We start from the raw sequence: 22,565 nt of genomic DNA, 5'->3' as shown, positions 1-22,565 counted from the left end.
ACAGATTATACTCTCCAAAGAACGTTATAGGCTCAAGTCTCTCAGGGTTGTAGCGTTTGTTTGAGTTCCTTCCTTCAAGCATGTTACAAAAACGAATTTTTTTTTTTTTTTTTTTTTTTTTTTATGATTGCATGTGAAGTCATACATTATAACCATAACCAAGCATATACCAAGAGTAAATCAAACTTTTCTCCATGTTTATAACTCTTTTTAACAGTCATGCAATTAGAAACCAAATCCTTATCATTGTGTTGGAAGGTGACCTACGACACAAAAACGACTCAAAACACTCTTTTTAGGCTTTTCAAAACATGTTTTTCAAATTTTTATGTGATTTTCAAATTTTTAAGTCAAAACACACTAAACACACTTAAAAACAGCAAGAAACAACATTTGAAGTTATGGTGGATAAAACCCTACGAATTTGCATCAAAACACTTTAGTAACTCCCCCACACTTAAAACAAACATTGTCCTCAATGTTAAAAACCACACTAAACACAAACAAACATATAAACAGCAATTAAACATACTAAACATGGCAGAATGTATCTAACAAAGAGAAGAGTTTAGAGATGCAAATCTGGTTATGGAGTTTTCGTTCCATCTTCTCCTTGGTGATTGCAGTGAGGCTTGGATCTTTGTGATTCCACAGGCTTACTCTTGAACTGCGTTGCTCCCATCGTTGATTTTCCTTTGTGCTACTCTTGAACTGGGCAGCACGCTTCCTTTGGTCTTCCCCGAAGGTCTGAGCTTCCTCCTCTTATCTGTTTCTTTGTTCAATCTCTCCAATTCGTATTGAAGAGGGTTAGAGGATAGCTCAGCAAAGCTAGGTAAGCAACCAGGGAATAGAGTCCGGATAGACTCCAAGTGTCGGCTGATTGCTTCTTTCACTTTGCCATGCAAGTAATATCAAGGACAAAGGAAAAGACAGGGAAAGAGCATGATATGAGATACCTTTGCTTTCGCCCTTGATGATATGAGATACCTTTGCTTTTGAAGAGGCAGCGAATGAATCCACATGTTTCGATCCACCGTTTCCTCTTCCTCATTCGTACTGCAGGCATTTGGTATCTTCTTTGGGGGATACATCCATGTTTGAAAGTGTGATCTCAAGAAAAGGAGAAATCTGAGCATGTTTGAGAGGGTTGGTTGCAGCTTACATTTTCGGCTGAGAAGGAAAATTATGCATTTGTGGGTGTATGCCTTGCCATGAAGGTTGATGTATATAGGAATTGTAATGGCAAATGGCAGTGCGGATGCGGCAATGTCCTCCACGCGTCTTCTGAAAAGCTGGGAGCTTTTGACAAAGTGGCACGCGTCTTCTGAAAAGCCGGGAGCTTTTGACAAAGTTGCACTTGCTTTCTGGAAAGCCGGGAGCTTTCAGCTTTGTCACCCATGTTTGTCGGCTAAAGTGTGCAGCTGATTTCTCGCATTCCACGCGTCTTCTGAAAAGCTGGGAGCTTTTGACAAATTTGCACACGCTTTCTGAAAAGCTTGGATTGCGTCTAAAGAGCTGGCGATCTTTACGCCAGAAAATCCGGTTTTTGAAGAGCGGTGTCTCTTGAATGTTGAATTGGTGATTGTGTCGCCTATCCTTTAATAGAGGTGATCGATCACCTCTATCTGCACACTTTGAAGACTTCCCAAAAATCATCTTCGGCCCGTCGAGATTTTCCTCCATCCAACCCTTTTCTTTTAACTTCTTGAACAATGGCTAGCTCATCCAACCCATCGAACATTTGCTTAGATTTGAGTCTAAGCAGTGACCCGGTCGCGCCTCGTCAGGGTAAGGTATGGTGCCCGTCTTTCTTATCTTCCCATGGCCCTCTTACAAATGAGGACTCTGTGATGACGGATCCCACAACGGCTACGATAGTGGCTCGGAACCTCCTTACTCCCAAAGACAGTCAGCTGCTTTCAGGACGGTCCGATGAGTTGGCCGTTCAAGAATCCCTGGTTCTGAGTGTTCAGTGCGCTGGCTCTGTGTCCAACATGGGCCAACGCCTTCTTGCTCGCTCCCGTCAGGTTGAATCCTTGATGGCGGAGGTGGAGAGTCTTAAGCAGGAGATCAAACAGCTTAAGTACGAGAACCGAAGTTTGCACGTGCTTGCCAACAATTATTCAACAGGCATGAAGAGGAAGCTCGATGAGCTTGATGACTGTCAACGGTTTGCAGCTTTCTTCCAGAGGCACCTCTTTCCTGGGTCATCCAGCGTTCCACCAAGGTTTGGGGCCTTGAATGATCTATCTTCGGTGCCTCCCGCTCCTGTGCCTCCCGCTCCTATGCCTCCTGCTCCGATGCCTCCTGCTCCGATGCCTCTTGCTCCGATGCCTCCTGCTCCGATGCCTCCTGCTCCGATGCCTCTTGCTCCGATGCCTCCTGCTCCGATAGTGTTGCCACGTAGTGGGGCCTCACGTACACAACCTTTGTAAATGCTCCATCTTTCTGCCATGTTTAGATACAATTGTAATTTATCGAAAAAAAATCAATGAACAAGCAAAAGTTTTATTTACTGTATTGGGTTGCCTCCCAAGTAGCGCTTGCTTTAACGTCGTACAGCCGGACGATGAACCCAATCACTCCAGGATATGTTCACGAATCGGATGAGAACTTCGAGTCATGAACTAGTACCTAAAACAAGAAACAAAACAAATTTAAGAATCTGGAAAAATAAAAACAAACGAAAATAAAACAATCCAAGGGATTAGCAAAGTTGCTAATCCCCGGTCCAGAACGATCCCTACTTACATACTTACTACAATTGACGAAAAGAGGGTTTAATTTGTGCGCGTATAATTCTCGCATCAAATTTTGGCGCCGTTGCCGGGGAACGAACCCGAGTCACCCGCGTGACAGGCAGGAATACTTACCACTATACTACAACACAAATTAAACCCTCTTTTTATCAATTGTAGTAAGTACGTAAGTAGGGATCGTTCTGGACCGGGGATTAGGAGGGATTGTTAACCACTTGGATTTGACTTCAAAAACGTAAAAACAAGTTTAAAACACTATACTAAACTCGAAGAATGCAAAACTAAAAGTAAGAAAGATTAAGACTAAAACTTAAACAAAATATGGGGGGGGATTTAGGTTTGGACGAGATTAAACTAAAGTGGATAGATTGCAAAGAAAACAAATTGTAAATACAAAATTGACGGAAATGAATGGATGGGAAAGCTAGCTAAGGGGTTCATCTCCACACATGTTATACTTGCATACAAACCGATTTCTAATTGCTTTTCAATAAACTATGAATTCTCAACGCCCCGGGTTAATTAGGTCCGCTTAAATTAACCGTCAAGTTTTCCTTAAGTTAATGAATTGGATGATTGCATACGACAATCCAAAGCATTCCTCACAAGTTCCCTACATGAATTGCATAATAGAGATACAAGCAAGAATCATTAAGCATCATGAAAACTATAAGTGTTGACGAGGCATTCGTTACTATGATTGCATGAAACTTATGCCAAGAATATGTTTAACGCGATTGTTTATAAGCAACCTCCACTACTTGTGAATATAAGTTCATAACTATTACGTGAAACTCACTTATATTCTAGCGTCAAATTCATGCATGAAAATTAAGCGTTCATTCTTAATAAACATACATAAATAGGTTATCAATCAAACAGTTAAACAAATTGAATTCATAACTTATGAAATGTAATTAAAAGTAATCAAATCATATTACAAACATAAACATAGTTTCGAATCACCCCCTAGCTAAAGGGGGTTTAGTTCCTCATAACTTTGAAATCAAAGAAACACCTAAACATTCCAACAACTCAAAACTTGAATTGTATGAACGTTTAAGCACTCTTTTCTTCCATTTCTCATACGTACAAAACAAAGAGAATTAAAATGAAACTTTGAAATCAAAGAAACACCTAAACATTCCAACAACTCAAAACTTGAATTGTATGAACGTTTAGGCACTCTTCTCTTCCTCGTTGTTGTAGCACAAGGTTTAAGGATAGGTTGGTTGGGGGGATGGAAGTGTTGGGGAATTATGGAAATGGATGAGGATTGGTGGAAATGGAAGATGGTTTTTGGATTCTAAGGGAGAAAGGAATGTGTTTGTGGTGTGTTGTTGTGTTGTGAATGAGATGATATTTGAATGAATGAATGCAAGGGTATTTATAGGAGGAGTGGAGATGTATATGGCTATTTGTTTAAGGTGTTTGTGGTTGCAATGATGAAGAATTGCATGTGGAAATAAAAGGGAAAATGTGGTGAAATGATGAAGTAGGAAGGTGGAAATGCATGTGAGATGTTGGAAAGGAAATGGGAATATGAGTAGGCCATGGCATGGGAGTTGTTTTGTTGGTGTAAATGTGCCATGGTTGCAATGATGAAGAATAAAGGGTGCATGTGGGGTGGAATTGAATGAATGCAAAGTGAATGAATAATGAAATGAGTTAAAGAGGGAGAATGTGGTGAAATGATGAAGTAGGAAGGTGGAAATGCATGTGAGATGTTTGTGGAATAAAGAATGAATGGTGGAAATGTGAGTGAATGATGTGCATGTGTGTGAATGCATGTGTTGATTTAAAGAATAGGTATGCATGTGAATTAGTTTGGAAAGAGGTGGGTGTGCATGTGAGATGAAATGCATATGTTTGAAATGTGTAGATGATTATGAGTATGATAAGTGATAAATGAATGATATGTGGTGAGTGATAAGTGAATGGAAATGATAAGTGATAAGTGAATGGAAGTGATAAGTGAAAGGTTTGATAAGTGATAAATGAATGATATGTGGTGATAAATGAATGATATGTGGTGAGTGATAAGTGAATGGAAGTGATAAGTGATAAATGGACTAGTTTAAAGGGCTAGGGTTTAAGTACATAGAATGGGCCTAAAATAGGTTGGTTTGCATGGCATAATATGTTTGATTGGGCTAGAGGTTTTCCATGGCTCAAAGGATTTGTTTGATTGGGCTAGGCCCTTTGTTTGATGTCCCCAAAGAGCATACAAGGCTTCAATTTCGTCCATCCTCTTTGCTCCATGATTAAGCTATCCAATCCATGCCCAAAAGTGCCCCAAATAGCCTCAAAATGCACTTTCTTGCTCCCTAAGCCCTTAGAACCTGAAAACACACAAAAGAAGCATAAAGGACTAAAATAACTATGAATTACCAACATAGATGCACGAAAACAAGCTAAGTAAGTCGCCTAAATATGCTCCTATCATTAAGTGGTTTAACACTTCAACACTCAATGATTCAAAATCATCATAAGTCCATAAAATTGGACTATTTTTGTCAACCAACCATTATGTTCTAAACATAGTAACAAACTTTCAAGAGTTGTTCAAGGCAACTCTCATTTCTTCATACAACAATTTGTAAGTGAAGAATCATGGCACATAAAGCGTCCATGCCCTTGTGCTTACTTCAAAAGTTCCTTGTTTATGTAACAAAGAAACAAGCACTAAAGTTTGTGTTGATTAAGGGTTGTTCAAAGCAACTCTTATTTCTTCATACAACAATTTGTATTTGAAGAATTATGACATTAAAAGTGTTGTCCTTCTCATGTTAGACTTATCTAACATATTCTTCCAATGATACATTATCAATAGGAAGATTGTGAGGATGAGACTACTTAGTTACATCTACAAGCCATTAAAGACAATCTATGGGATTGTAGAACTAAGTCCGGAAATTAAAGCATTCGGCTTTTCTTTGTCAAGTTTTGGATAGCGTTTGCAAATATATTGGTAAACAAATACATAACGAATATAAATTGATTGATTTTAAGCCATTTGATTCGGGTCTTTAAATCAAATAGCACCACCCACTATTTTTGGCAAATTCCATATCACTCATCGGAATTCGAGAGTTTTGTTGAACTCTTAGCGGGGTATGGGAGACTCACCATTACCAAGCCCACCTCAGAATTATATCATTTTGGTTAGCAAAAATAATGATGAGAGAATAACACTTTAGTCATTTACAACTCTTGTAATTACCCATCTAGTTTGGCCTCTAGAGAATGAATGCCTCAGAATTATATCATGTTGACACCATTGCACTTAGTTAAGTTATTCCCACCATGCTTAGTTTATGTAGAGGTTCAAGCACAACCTCAGAATTATATCATGTTGGTCATACTCGTTGTCTACACTCACCTCATCATATGCGTATAGACTCCTCCTGAATGTAAGCATGCACTTTGCACTCCCCCATTATAGGGTGAAGCCGGTGTACAAGTCACAAACGATTGGAGCCTACCACGGTGGAAGGCCACGAAGAGATATTCAAAGCATCTCTCGCTTATCAACTTAATATTGATTTGGTTGAGGGTTTTTAGGTCTCATCACATATAAACATACATTTTAATTCAATTAAAACATTTTGGTCCTATTACAACTATTGGTCCATATGATTGATTTAGTAGTATATAATACTCCCACTATGCTTTTAAAACGGGTTTTAAAGCAAAACTATATGGTACTACTAACATAAGATTTGCATTCATTGATGGACTATATAGTTGCCTTAGGGCCTTAGGATGACTATGAACCTTTGATTCGATTCAACACGAGCCTAGTGTTGAATCTCGGTCTAGGGATGGTGATTGATTTTAGTTACGCGTTTAATCACATTAAGGCGTGTTGTCTTATTGGGCGTTGGACCCAACTACTCCAATTTCATGCATATCGAATAAAACAAGAAAGGAGTACTTCAAAGTAAATAAGAGCTTATGCTCTTTTACAACAATTGATCAAATCAAATTACTTTAAAGTAAAGAAGAGCTTATGCTCTTTTACAACAATTGATCATATCAAATTACAACCAAAATTTAATCTACACATTCCCATGGTTCAAACAAATTTGAAACGGCCTTTCACATAGCTCAATTATCGTAGGCTAAGGTTCATAATCACCCTTTCTTTAATTAATTAACGCTTTAACTAATTAAACTTGAATGCAACATTTTCATTTGGTTTTTGTATCCATAGAATTGATTTAAATGGAGCTAAATGAAATGAAAATCCAATTCTCATTTAAAGAGACAAAACAATTTTTGTTCTCTACCTAATTTGGGCCAAAATGCTATGACCTCAACTTGTTTGGGCCATAGTGCAATTAACCTCAACTTTTGGGCTATTTTGCAAAAACTTAAACTTTTGGGGTCACTTTGTAAAAACACAAAAGTCCACTACTTCATGTAATTACAACTAGAACCCAAAAATTTCCATAAAAAATAAAACTTCATTAAAGGAGCAAAACAATTTGTGCTTTTAGTGATTTTGGACCTTTACGTAAAAACGTAAATTTTTGGGTCAAAATGCAAATACACAAAAGTATCAAAACTTTATATAATTGCATAAAAGCCCCACAAGGACCCTAATTGAGTAGGGTGGCCGGCCATTTGAAACAAAATGTATAAAAATTTCAAAGTTTTTGTAAGTGGGGTGTGTGTAATGGAATAAATCATTACACACCAACCCACTAAAATTTCTTTAATTTTTCAAAATAAATATCTAATATATTTAAACATAAGAAATATTTCAAAACAAAAACTTTATGAAATAAATCAAAACTTTGAATCAAAACACCAAACCTTTTGTTCTTGGCAAGAACATATCAAGAACAATGAAGAACATTCATGAAAACCCATAAGAGCTCCATGAACATTCTTCACCCAAAAACATACCAAAACCACTCAAACTTAAGCGAAATAACATACAACCATACTAGGGTACATAGGGGTTCCAAAAGTCACTTTAAAACACTTTTAACAAGTCAAACAAGAACCCAAAATTCCACCCTTTGGATTTGGCCGAATTTCCCCAAAAACATGGCACCACATTTTAGCTCCAAAATTCATGCTCATATGAACTACATCTACAACATTTGAGATGGCAAATTTTCTAACAAAATTTACATTCAAAGAAGCAAGAATAAAGCTTGTAACAATTACAACATTCAAATCACAAACTATGAACTACAAAACCCAAAAGGATTCACCAACTACTAGACTTAGGCTCTTGATACCACTTGAAGGAAGATTTGTGAAAAACAAGTTCATTTGAGCAACATCAACAACATGCAATTAACAATTAAAAGGCGGAATCATGTTTATATGCACTCAAAAACAAAACTTAACCCATGAACTTCAAAGCCTAGTAGATAGGTGAACCAAGACTCAACTCAAAACAAAGTGAGTTGAGAAATCAATACCTTTGTAGATTCCTCTTTGCATAAGCAAAGGCTAATCACCCAAAGAGAGGGCCTTCATTCCTTGCATCTTAGATCCATGGATTTGGATGGATGAAAAGGTTTCTCCAAGTTCCCAAAATTGAGAACCTCTAATGATTCATCACCAAGGCATAATGAAAAAGAAATGAGTGACCTTGGAGGAGTTTGATTGCTAGATGATCCCTCCAAGGTGGCCTAAATTTTAGAGAGAAAGGAGAGCTTGTGTTCTCATCCTTTCCCCAAAAATTACCATATGTAAATTTTAGGCTATAAAGTCCTTTATATAGTCCCTTCAAATAAGTGACCTAATGGACCAAAAGCCCTATTCTTCTAACATGGCAAGCCTATAGGGTTTATTGGGCTTTCAAGCCCTTTGTTTATTCAAGTTGTCATACAACTTGAGTTAATGGGCTTGACATTCAAATCCCATTGGGCCTTGCGGCCCAAAACTAACCCGAGGTCTTTAACGAACTTATTCGTTTGATTAATTAACATATTAATTAATCCTAGCCTTAGATAAACAATTAAACCATTTAATTATTCTTACTCATCTCCGTTGTTTCTTCAAACTCTACCTTACTCGGTGAACGATCCATTAGGTTCCTTTTAGCGAGGCAGTGGGCGATTAAAACTCTTTCTAATCGATTGTGAATTGAAACTTACTTTCAATTCTCCCGTTAGTGATAATACACTTTTAGGGCTTCCACAAACCATGGTTGACGCCTAGCAGCATGTCATGGTTACCCAAGCTAATCAGAAGAGGTGGAGAACCTATTCAGTTTTAGGATTACAAATGCAATACGGTCTTTCTCTAATACAATACTCTTGACCACATTGTTTGGTTTGATAGTTTATTCATGTCTACTATCCAATGTGAGTCTTGTGCTTATATGATTACCTTGAATGTGATTTGGAACACATTCCTAAATCTCATTCATACTTTGGCCAAAGATTCTTAATCATATCATAGAGTATTCTCCCTCAAACAGTTTGAAGGTTAGAGATCCCTTGTTGCGCATTTACTTGCCTCCATGGCTAAGTGGCTTAACCCCAACGATGCCATGGACACCCTCCTGATGGAGTGACTTTAACATAATCAAAGATTAAGGACCTAACCACAAGACAACTGTGATGCCTCAGGTCAAAAAACTAATTTGCATTATCCCAACCATGAGTTCTCATGTGACATGAATATGAGAACTCTTCGTTGATCGTGTTCAGTGAACTCATTCTCTATTGAGCACCTACGTACTTTTCTTGATGTCGCACACACCAATGACTCGAGACTAGTCACTCTCCCTGAGAGAAGACATATCACGTACTGATCTTAACGGACTGTCAATGCCCAATTGACAATCCTATGATCAGGAACGTTTAGGATGTGTCAACGAAAGAATGGTCTCATGAATCTAACTTCTTTAGATTGCATTCTTCCAATCACATATTCCTTGGACTTATCGTTTAAGCATATAACATTTATATGAGACGGCTCAAACAATAATCTTTGCCCTTTACATTTAAACTACATTAGTTTGAAATGTCCGTAAAGTATCATCATATGATTGGTTTTAGGGCACATTTCCAACACCTTCTTCATACCAATCCAATAGAAAGACCAAGAAAGTCTTTTATGGGATTTAAGAAACCCAGCATGGCCTACAATGGCACTACAGTGATGTTCATCAAACACCTTATGCCTCCAAGAACTAGTGGGACTCAATATTATTCTGCCTTTGTATCAGAGAAACCCATTCTCTACCTTGTACTCCAAGTTGTTGATGTTGGAAGTATGCCCACAAAGCCACTCATTTGATGTAATAGCTTTTTGGAATACTTATTGTGTTAAACTTTTATATGTTTAATAGAGGGCAAAGCTTATTGTTAATCACTATTTATAGTATCTTGTGTTTAAGCAATAAGGGAATCCAAGGAATGTATTTGATCTAAGAGACAAGTGATTTAAGTTAGTTAAATTAACGAGACCTTTCTCTTATGTTCATTCGTAAAACATTCCTAGCCATAGGATTGCCAATTGGGCATTGACAATCCGCTAAGGTTAGTATGTGTTATGTCGACTCAAGCGTGAGTATGAACAAGTCTCAAGTCATTTGGTGTTGGACACTAAGGCAAACACATAGGTGCTCGAAAGAGTAATCGAGTACACTGAACAACGATCAAATGAGAGTTCGAACATACATGTCATGTGAGAACTCAATAGTTGCAATATGCAAAGTAGTCCTTTGACCTGAGGCATCATTGATGTCTAATGGTTAGGTCCTTGATCTTTGATTATGTCAACGGCATTCCATTGAAGTGTCCACGGCATTGTTGGGGTCAAGTTGTCTAGTCATGTAGGCATATGAATGCACAACAAGGGATCTCTAACCTTCCATGGTGGAAGGAGAATACTCTAAGATATGATTCGAGAGTCTTTGGCCAAAGCATATGAATATGACTAAGGAAGCTTGTTCCAAATCTTATTCAATTGAATCATATAGAGAAGTATCACATTGGATAGTAGACATGAAACAAACTATCACTTAAACAATGTGATTAAGAGTATTGTATTAGAGAATGACCGTATTGCATTGTAGTTGTTACTGGATAGGTTCTCCAACCACTTCTACTTAGCTTGGGTAACCATGACATGCTGCTAGGTGTCACCCATGGTTTGTGGAAGCCCAAAAGATTAGCAAACACTAATTTTAAGGGAGAATTGAAATGTGGTTTCAATTCACAATCGATCGTTAAGAGTAACATCGCCCACTACCTCGCTAATTGGAACCTAATGGATCGTACACCGAGTAAGGATATAAGTGAAGAAATTATATGAAATGGATAAGCAATTAAATGGTTTAATTGAAGAATGGTCAAGATTAATTAAATAGTTAATTAATTATACGAAACGTTCGTATTGGGCGTTTAAGTTAGTTTTGGGCTTCGGGGCACAAAAAAACGTTTTGGTCCACAAGACCCATTATGTTTAAGTTGTATGACAACTAAAACAAAATGGGCAATTAAGCCCAATAACAAATGGAGGCCGGCCATATCAAGGGTAGTGGGAGCTTTTGCTTAATTGCAAGTTTGCCACTAACTTAAGAGATGAAGTATAAAGTCATCTTTATAGCTTTGTTTCTCATTAGGGTTTTCTAATAGAATTTGGGTGAAACATTTTCTCTCATTTTCTACATAGAGGCCGGCCACTTAGGGGAGGAACATCTAGCAATCTTTTCTTCCCTAAGTCATCCATTTCATCTTCACACTACATCTTTGGTGTGGAGACTTAGAGACACCAAACCTTTGGTGTTTTGGAGAACAAATCCTCAAATCCTCAAAGAAGAAAAGGAGCACTAAAAGGGAGGAAATCACAAGGAAGATCCAAGGAGCAAGGAGGTGACTTGAAGGCCCTCCACTTGGGTGAATCCCTTGTGCAATCAAGGATGAGCTTCAAGGGTAAAGAATCTCTAAATTCTTATTCTCTTTAATATTGTTAAAGAGTCTTATGGTTCACCATATACTAGGCTTTGAAAGTCATGGGTTTTATGAATTGTTTTTGAATGCATGCCTACTTTAAAGTGTTATTAGTTTGCATATGTATTCAAATGTTCTTACATGTTCTTAGCTAGGACAAAATTTTTCCTTCAAGTGGTATTAGAGCCTAGGCCTAGTTTATGGTGGATCCTTTTGGGTTTTGTGATTTTTCATATTTTGTGATTTAAGTGTTGTAAATGTTAAAAGCTTTGTTCTTGCTTTGAATATAAATTTTACTTGAAAATTTAGCATCTCAAATGTTGTAGATGTATTTCATTAAAGCATGAATAATGGAACTAAAAGTTGGTGCCAAGTGTTTTGGGATTTTCGGCCAAATCCAAAGGGTGATTTTTTGGGTTCTTGTTAGGCTTGTTAAAATGGTTTTAAAGTGCTTTTTGGAACCCCTAAGTACCCTAGGATATTAACCCTCTTTTGAGTTGTGAAAATTTGAGTTTTTTGTGAAAGAAAACATCCATGGAGCTATTATGAGTTTTCATGTATGTTCTTCATATTTCTTGAAGTTCTTACCAAGAACAAAAAGTTTTGAAGTTTTGATTCAAAAGTTTTATGTTTTTCATAAAATTTTGTTTTTCAAATGGTGGGTGATAGTTATTGGTGAGATGTGACTAAAAGAATTTTAAATTTTTATAAAAAACATTTTCTTACAAACCATCAAAGTCACATTTGTCTCACCTACCAAAAACCACTTACAAAACTTTAGATTTTTTTTTCAACACTATGGCCGGCCACCTTTGGTAAAAGGTGTTGGAGGGACTTTTGTGCAATTATATAAAGTTTTGATACTTTTGTGTATTTGCATTTTGACCCCAAAAGTTTTTGTTTTAACAAAGTGACCCAAATTGTTGTGGTCATTGTTTTTGGCCCAAAACAAAATGAGAACAAAAATTGTTTTGTCTCTTTAATGAGAATTTGATTTTCATTATATTTAGTTCCATTTAAATCAATTCTATGGATCCAAAAACCAATTGTTTAAAGTTGCTTTCTTAGTTAATTTAGTTAATTAAGAAAAGGGTGATTATGAACCAAAGGCCTCGATAATTGAGCTATGTGATTGGCCGATTTACATTATGAATGCTTGGGTTTTAAGTAATGTAGATTAGAATGTAATTTGATTAATTCAAGTTGTTGTAAAGGGCATAAGCCCATTATTTGTGTTGTAAAAGGGCATAAGCCCTTCTTATTATTTCATGTATTCCTCTTTGTTTATATGTATGCAAATTGGAATAGTTGGGTCCAACGCCCAATAGGAAATAACGGTTTAATTGGATTAAACGCGTAACTAAAATCAACAACTATCTACCTTAAACCCAAGGTCCAACACAAGGCTCGTGTTGGATCAAATCAAACGGTTCATAATCATCCTAAAACCTAATATGATTAAAATGATTTTGATGTAGCCCAAAACTACTCCCTCAACAAACGAATATTAAGTTGATAAACGAGAGATGTTTTGAACATTTCTTCGTAGGCCTTCCACCGTGGTGGGCTCCAATCGTTTGTGACTTGTACACCGGCTTCACCCTATCATGGGGGAGTACAAAGTGCATGCTTACACTCAGGAGGAGTCCATAAACATATGATGAGGTAAGTGTAGGCAACGAGGATGGCCGATATCATATCATTGTGAGGCTATTCTTGAACCCCTTCATGAACTAAGCATGGTGGGAATAACTTAACTAAGTGCAATGGTGCCGCTATCGTATCATCGTGAGGCCACATTCTCTAGAGGCCAAACTAGATGGGTAATTATAAGAGTTGTAAATGAGTAAAGTGTTATTCTCTCATCATTATTTTTGCTAACCGATATCGTATCATCGTGAGGTGGGCTTGGTAATGGTGAGTCTCCCATACCCCGCTAAGAGTCCAACATAACTCTTGGATTCTATTGAGGGATATGGAATTTGCCAAAAATAGTGGGTGGTATTGTTTGATTCAAGACCCAATCAAGTAGTTAATCAACAATCTAATACGATTTCTGTTATGTTATGTAGTTAACGACATGCCTAAAATACTACCCACCATTATACTTGACAAAATGGCCCAAGACTTTTTCCTTGCATATCTCTCGGATGATTTTACTAAGTTTATTGTAAACTATAAAGTGAATAGATTCGATCATACTTTTAACGAGATGATTGACATGTGCTGTAAATTTGAAAAAGGTTTCAAAAAGGACAGTGGGAGTGAGAATGCAAAAATAAGGAAAAAGTTTACATAAGAAGAAGGCAAAGAAATCCAAAGGAACATGCTTTCATTGTGGAAAGGATGAACGTTGGAAGAAGAAATACAGGGTGCGCATTGCGAGCCTTATGACACGAACTTTTGAAGAGACTATTTCGGTCATAGAAAGTGCTTTTACAGTGAGCTCCAATTCCTGGATATTTGATTCAGGCGCTAGTCAACATATTTGTAATACGATGCAGGGACTAGCAGAGAGCAAGAAACTGCGCAATGGGGAGATAGTTGTGCGAGTTGGGAACGGCACTAAGATCTCTGCAAAAGCAATAGGCACCTATATGCTTAAACTACCCTCTGGGGAAGTCTTGGAACTTAAAAATTGTTTATATTTTCCTTCATGTATAAAGAATTTGATTTCTATCTCTAAGCTTTTACGAGATGGGCACTCAGTATTGTTTGACAAAATGAGTTGCACTTTATACTTGAACGGTCGTATTATCTCTCATGGTAATATGATAGAGGGACTTTTTCACCAAGAGACGAATAGTGGTTTGCACTGTATTGAAAGCGGGAATACCTCAAAACCCAAAAGGGCTAGAGAAGAAGTTAATCAAGAAAAGATGTGGCATCTTAAACTTGGACATGTGAACCTTGATAAGATTCGCAAGATGTCGAAAGACGGATATTTCCGCCCGTTAGGTAATAACCAGATGGGTACTTGTGAATGTTGCTTGAAAGGGAAGATGACCAAATCTCCATTCATTGGGAAAGGAGAGCGTGCCACTGAAATTCTAGGGTTAATCCACACTGACGTATGTGGACCTATGTCTACTACGTCGAGAGGAGGCTTCTCCTACTATATCACATTCACCGACGATCACTCTCGATTTGGCTATGTGTATCTTATGAAGTACAAGTCAGAATCCTTTGAAAGGTTCAAAGAATTCAAGAATGAAGTTGAGAAGCAAACTGGGAAACAGATAAAGATCCTAAGATCAGATCGAGGGGGTGAATATCTGAGTAATGAGTTCCTAGATTATCTCAAAGAGTGTGGAATAAAATCACAGTGGACTCCACCGGGAACTCCACAACTTAATGGAGTTTCTGAAAGGAGAAATCGAACCTTGATGAACATGGTTCATTCTATGATGAGTTCCACTGATCTACCAGTAACATTCTGGGGATACGCTCTATATACAGCAGCTTACTTGCTTAATAGAGTACTTTCCAAATCAGTTTCACAAACGCCCTATGAGATATGGCATGGAAGAAAGCCAAGTCTTAAGCATATTAAGATTTGGGGTTGTGAAGCATATGTCAAGAAGCTTGAAGATACTAAGCTTGAAGCGAGATCAGTAAGGTGCTATTTTGTGGGATATCCTAGAGAAACTATGGGATATGAGTTCTACCATCCTGACGACCAAAAAGTCTTTGTCGCCAGAACTGCTATGTTTCTTGAGGAACAATTTGTTCTCAAAGGAACTATAAGTAAAACGATGGAGATTAATGAGATTAATGATGAACCACAAACAAGCACACGACATGTTGACAACCCTGTTCCTGAACCCCTAGCTCCACGTAGATCTGAATGGGTTAGTAAGCCACCTAAGAGGTATGGCTTAGACAATGAATTTGCGGAATTGCACCTTCTAGGTGACAATGACACAAAGGAGGACCCTAGGGACTACACTGAAACAATGTCCGACATTGATTCAAAGAGATGGCATGAGGCTATGAAATCCGAGATGGATTCCATGTATCAAAATCAGGTCTGGACTCTTATAGACCCTCCAGAAGGTATAGTACATGTTGGAAATAAATGGGTATTCAAGAGGAAGATAGGCGTTGATGGGAACGTGGAGACTTATAAGGCTAGACTAGTAGCCAAAGGTTACAGGCAATGAGAAGGGATTGACTATGAAGAAACTTTCTCTCCTGTAGCCATGATTAAGTCCATTCGGATTTTGCTTGCTATAGCTGCGTACCATGATTATGAAATCTGGCAAATGGACGTGAAGACAGGCTTTCTGAATGGCTACCTAGAGGAAGAGCTTTATATGGCTCAACCCGAAGGTTTCGTGTCCAAGTCTGAAAAGACTAAGGTATGCAAACTTCAGAGGTCCATTTATGGACTTAAGCAAGCCTCCAGGAGTTGGAACATTCGTTTTGATACTGAAATCAAATCGTTTGGTTTTACTCAAAACGAAGACGACAATTGTGTTTATCAAAAGGTCGTTGGGGAAGCAGTTGCATTCCTAGTGTTATATGTAGATGACATATTACTATTCGGGAATGACACTGTAGTACTTTCTTCTGTAAAAGTGTGGTTGTCCAAAACCTTCCACATGAAAGATTTAGGAGATGCATCTTATGTACTTGGGATAAAGCTCTATCGTGATAGATCCAGAAAATTAATTGGATTATCCCAATCTATGTACATTGATAAGGTGCTAAGTAGGTTCCAGATGGAACAATCTAAGAAAGGCATTCTTCCTGTGAGACATGGAATGCATCTTTCTAAGTCCATGGGACCTAAGACTCCTGAAGAGATATGACATATGAATATGATTCCTTATGCTTCCGCCATAGGAAGTCTTATGTATGCCATGATATGCACAAGGCCTGATATCGCATATGCTGTGAGCATTACTAGTCGATATCAATCTAACCCAGGATCATAACACTGGGCAGCTGTCAAGACGGTCCTTAAGTACTTAAGAAGAACTAAGGACATGTTCCTCGTTTATGGAGGAGCGACAGAGTTGCGAGTGGAAGGCTATACAGACGCAAATTTCCAATCTGACGTCGATGATAGAAGTTCCAACTCCGGATATGTATTCACTCTGAATGGTGGGGCTGTTAGCTGGAAAAGCAAGAAACAAAGTGTAATTGCCGATTCCACGACAGAGGCTGAATATGTCGCTGCAGCTGAAGCCGGCAAAGAAGCGTTCTGGATGAAAAAGTTCATTACTGAACTTGGAGTGGTTCCAACCATTACATCACCAGTAACTTTGTACTGTGATAATAGTGGGGCGATAGCTCAAGCCAAGGAACCCAGGGCACATCAAAAGAACAAGCACTTTGACAGGCGCTTTAATATCATTAGAAGATATGCTGCCGAGGGGAAAATCAACATCCTCAAAGTTGCTTCAGCCGATAACGTAGCAGATCCACTGACAAAGCCAATGTCTCAAACCCAGGTTGACCGTCATATAGAAAAGATGGTTATTTGATACATGGGAAGATGGCTTTGAGTGCAAGTGGGAGATTGTTGGAAGTATGCCCACAAGGCCACTCATTTGATGTAATAGCTTTTTGGAATACTTATTGTGTTAAACTTTTATATGTTTAATAGAGGGCAAAGCTTATTGTTAATCACTATTTATAGTATCTTGTGTTTAAGCAATAAGGGAATCCAAGGAATGTATTTGATATAAGAGACAAGTGATTTAAGTTAGTTAAATTAATGAGACCTTTCTCTTATGTTCATTCCTAAAACGTTCCTAGCCATAAGATTGCCAATTGGGCATTGACAATCCGCTAAGGTTAGTATGATGCGAACTAAGTAAGCACACAAATTAAAACCCTCTTGTGACAATTGTAGTAAAGATGCAAGTAGGGATCGTTCTAGACCGGGGATTAGGAGGGATTACTAAATCACTTGGAAACTGACTCAAAAACGTAAAACAAACGTTAAAAACACTAAACTAGACTCAAGAAATGCAAAGCTAAACAATAAAACACTAAAACAAATCAAAAGACTCAAAGAATACAAAATGCTTATAAACACAAACTAAGACACTTTCTAACTAAATTGGACACTAAAGTAAAGGGGGATTGAGGTTTTGACGAAATTAAACTAAATGCAACGATTGTAATTTAAAGGCAGAATGTAAAAATGAATGTGATGAAAATATGGATGAATGCTAGCTAGAAGGTTCTTCTCCACACATGTTACACTTGCATACAAAATGACTTTTAGTTGGTCTTTCGATAAATTATGGAACTCGACACTCCAAGTTAATTAGGTCCGCTTAAATTAACCTTCAAATTTCCCTAGAATCATTGAATTGGATGAATATGCATCGCAAACAAATTATTCCTAACAAGTTCTCTATATGAACAACATGATAAAGATACAAGTTAGAATCATTACGTTCTTTGGAAATTATAAGCATCGACAAGGCATTTGTAACTATGAAAAGCATGATACTCTTGCCAGGAATTCAATTAACGCGATTGTTTATAAGCAACCTTCACTACTTGTGAATATAAGTTCATAACTATTAGGTGAAACTCACTTATATTCTAGCGTCAAATTCAAGCATGAACATTAAGCGTGCACTCTCAATAAACATACACAAACAAGTTATCAATCAAACAGTTAAATGAATTGAATCCAACATTCATGAAATTCCAACCAAAAGTAATCAATTCATATTGCAAGTATAACCATGGTTTCGAATCACCCCCTAGCTAACTAGGGGGATTTAGCCTCTCATGTCCACAAAAAGAGATATACAATTGAATTTAAACATAAAGCACAAAGGAATGATTACACCTAAAACGCCCAAGGAATCCACTTGAATTGGTGCGCGTCGAATCTCCTCTTTCCCCTTCTCCTTGCTGCGGCAAATTGGGTTTTTTGATGATTTTGGGTGAATTTCTGGGTTATAGATAGGTTTTATGGTGGTTTAATGGCTCGGCAATGGGTGTGGATGGTGTAGGAAGGCTTGTAAGGTGGCTGCAATGGGGGGAATGGCTGCGGCAATGCTGGGAAAAATGTGGAATGGTCTTGCGGCTGGAATGGTTTTGGGACAGAATGATGGCTGCGGCAATGGCCGAAATTAATGGGAAAAGAATGGTTGAATATATGTATTAGGGTTAATGGCTTGGTTGTAATTTAGGGTCAATGATGAATGGAAAATGCACAGATTTAATATGTGAAGATGAGAAGAATAAAAAATGATATGGTGGAATAAAAAAATTGAATGAATGGCATCCATGGGAACTTGCGGCTGTTTTAGATTTTTAGGTTATGGACTGCACGGTTTTTTGGGGGGGGGGAATTAGGGTGAATGATTATGGAATGGTGGGATGCACGGCTTAGGTCAGAAAATAAGTGGGATAGTGGCTGCATGATAATATCAATGGGATATGGTAGTGACGGCTGGCTTAGGGAGGAAAGAAAATGGAATTATGCGGATGGAAATGGAATGGTGGATGCACGGCTAAAGTGGATGTAGTTTAGGGTTTATTTGGGTGAATGGCTGAGATGGATTTTGGATGAATCAAAGGCCACGGATTCAAGGGAGATTGTGGAAGAGTGCGGCTAGAGTTAGGAAAATGTATGATTTCAGAAAACTAACCCTAGCTTATTTAAAATTAAATCAAAGGCTTACGAAAATAGGAAATTCAAACAGAAATATAAAGGTGCGGCTAGGGTTTAAAAGCATGTGTTTTAAGTGCAACCCTAAGACAAAATTGCCCTCCCTTGCACGGCAAGGGAAGGGAAGAAAATAAAAGGGCACGGCAAGGATGGATAAGGAGCCTAGGGTCTTCGTTTTGTGTCCTTAAGTACCTACAAGGTCTTCAAAGTGGCTAGAAAATACGGACGTTTAAGATTAGGAAAGGTTACCAAAACGGAAAACTTAGGGTTAACTTTCCTAAAATAGGAAACCTTGTTTGAGTAGGATTCCTCGTTTTGGTAAGAATTCATCGTTGGAGTAGGATTTCGTCGTTTCTTCAAGTCTTCAACTCATTCGTTCCTCTTTTGCTCCAAAAGACTCCAATTTGCATCTTCTTGCACACTTTGGCCTTATAATATGAAAATACACAAAAGTGACCTTAAACACTAAAACAACTAAGTAAACACAACATAAATGCACGAGAACAAGCTAATTAAGTCGCATGAATATGCTCCTATCAAATTCCCCCACACTTAACTTTTGCTAGTCCTCGAGCAAAACAAAACAACTAAAGTAAACAAGACAAAACAAAACAAAGAAAACAACCTAAAACTTCCAACGTTTGCCTCAGGGATTTCCAAGGAAACATGACATGTCAAAGATCATTACTCACATAGCTTTTAGTCTTAATTCCCTTTAAGCCCATCCTTAATCACAGTCACCATTCACTAGTTCGCATTTAATCAATTAAAACACATTTTGAATGGAGTAACATGCCTTAGAGAATTCCCTCAATTCCTCACTAGTTATGCACTCAATTTTCACTCAGATTTTCTGACTACACACCATACACTAGTTATATGTGAGCAGATTGATGTAAACATGAAAGACTAGTACTCACATATGTTATAACCAAGAAAGCAATTTCTAGAGTAATTAAACGTGTTTGGATATGATCTCATGAATAGAATGCTACTACTTAGATGCGAGAACCAGTGACACCATATGCTCATACCAAATTCAAACTCCACAATTGAAATGCACACCACTCAAGATAGAAGTCAAGGGTTGTAACGGGGCTTGGGGTATTGGCTAACAAGGAAAGGTAGGGATAAACAAAAGTTCTTTAAGCAATAGCAAGTAAAGTAATGAAATTAAGACCTAGAATTCCCTTAGAATGCAGAAATCAACTTTTAAACAAATAGGGGAGATTTAAACAACTCTTAGGGCCTAATTCATTGTTTTGGGCCCTTACTTCAACAACCAATACTTTGGAACTCTTTTTCACTTCTTTTTTCATTCTTTTCTTTCCTTTTTTTTTTTTTTTTTTTTTTTTTTTTTTTTTTTTTAAGCCATGCCTATGGCACAAAAACTCACATCAATAATCTTTCCCCCACACTTATTTCCTGCAACACATTAATCAAAAGGAATTCATTGCTTACTATGCTTCAAGAACAAGGGTAAGGATGGTCCTAATCTAGGCTAGGTGAGGATAATGTGGGTTAACAAAGAAAGTAGGCTACACAAGGCTCAACGGGGTTAAATCCTACAAAACAAATGAAAAGGGAAATAAGGCAATTTGGCTATGGTGTTCACTACACAACTTCATCTTGAATATGTGTTATGCAAATCAATAACATGCTTTGAATGAAATGGGCATGAGTTCTAGCATTTGGAACTAAGTGATGAAACGCCTTCTAAGTAGTAACCAAGCAAAGAATAATGAGATCATGCAACGACTTTAGAAAACAATAATGCACAGATTTTAACTCTCCAAATATCGTTTAGGCTCAAGTCTCACAGGGATGTAGCGTTAGTTTGAGTTCATTCCTTCAAGCATGTTACAAAAACTAATTTTTTCCTTTGTGATTACATGTGAATTCGTAAACTATAACTACAAACAAGCATAAACCAAAGAGTATATCAAACGTCCAACCATGTTTGTAACTTTCTTTAACCATCATGCAATTAAAAACCAAATCCTCATCATTGTGTTGGAAGGTGATCTACGACACAAACACACAAAAACAACTCTTTTTGGGTTTTTCAAAACAATTTTTTCAAATTTTTATGGTATTTTCGGATTTTTAAATCAACACACTCTAAAACACTCTAAAATAGCTTAAAAACACTTAAAAACAGCAAAAAAACAAGTTTAGACATGTGAGATGGTAATACCCTACGAATTTCATGCACAAATATATTAAAATAGAATGTTACCCCCCCACACTTAAACTAAACATTGTCCTCAATGTTTTAGACAAAATTAAAAACATAATACACATAACATAAAGTAGGCAACAAAGGAAAGGGTTTAGGGACGTAAATCTGAGTGTGGAGCGATTCCCAAGTTCTTCCTTTGTTGATTGCATGGGTTGCCTCCCACGAAGCGCTTGCTTTAACGTCTTCCAGCCGGACGAAACCTTCTTTTACTCCTCACTCTGGCTCATGGAATGGAGGGTTATGTCCTCCACGGTATACTCCTTGAAATTTCTCGTAGTGCGGCTCGATGAATGGGAGGGGATAGTGATCCTCCCTGATTTTGGTGCTTGGGTTCCGACACTCCATGTACATGCTCCCCCACCTTTAAATTGGTTGTTCACCTGCACCACAGAAGGTAACAACCTATTACTTGAAATGGGAATCAGAATTGGGATTGGAGACTTACTAGGATGTTGTGGCAATGTCCCTAGGGCAGCCACTATCTCGCCAATTTTAGCACAAGGCACGGCCATATTGGATGTTTTTATGGTAATGGCGTGCTCGTTGTGCTCCAATCCAATTCCTTCCTTGATGGTGATTCTAGATGCATCCTTCTTGATTGGTGCGGATCCTTTCGGCCCTAAGTCCTTATGCACATCTATAACACAACAAGAATGAACATCATTAGTACTCTTAATGGATTCAGAAACTTTAAAGTTAATTGTATCACCACCAAACTCCATAGTTAAAGCTCCCTTGGCCACATCAATCTTGGTGTGGGCTGTTTTCATGAAAGGTCGTCCAAGTAAGAGTGGCGATGGTGGAGAGTGGGTTGAATCCTCCATATCAAGCACATAGAAATCTGCAGGAAAAATCAAGTGTTCTACCTGCACCAAAACATCTTCCAAGACTCCTCTCGGGTATGCATTAGATCGATCAGCTAATTGTATAACAACACCATCATTTTTCAATGCTCCTAAGTTCATAGATGCATAAATGGAATATGA

This window comes from the organism of the source record quoted next, unplaced genomic scaffold (assembly GCF_019419815.1).
Source record: "Pyrus x bretschneideri cultivar Hongxiangsu unplaced genomic scaffold, Pyrus_bretschneideri_v1 Contig79, whole genome shotgun sequence".
NCBI classification, from domain to species: Eukaryota; Viridiplantae; Streptophyta; class Magnoliopsida; order Rosales; family Rosaceae; genus Pyrus; species Pyrus x bretschneideri.
The sequence above is the reverse complement of the archived record's forward strand: the minus strand, read 5'-3'. Positions refer to the sequence as shown.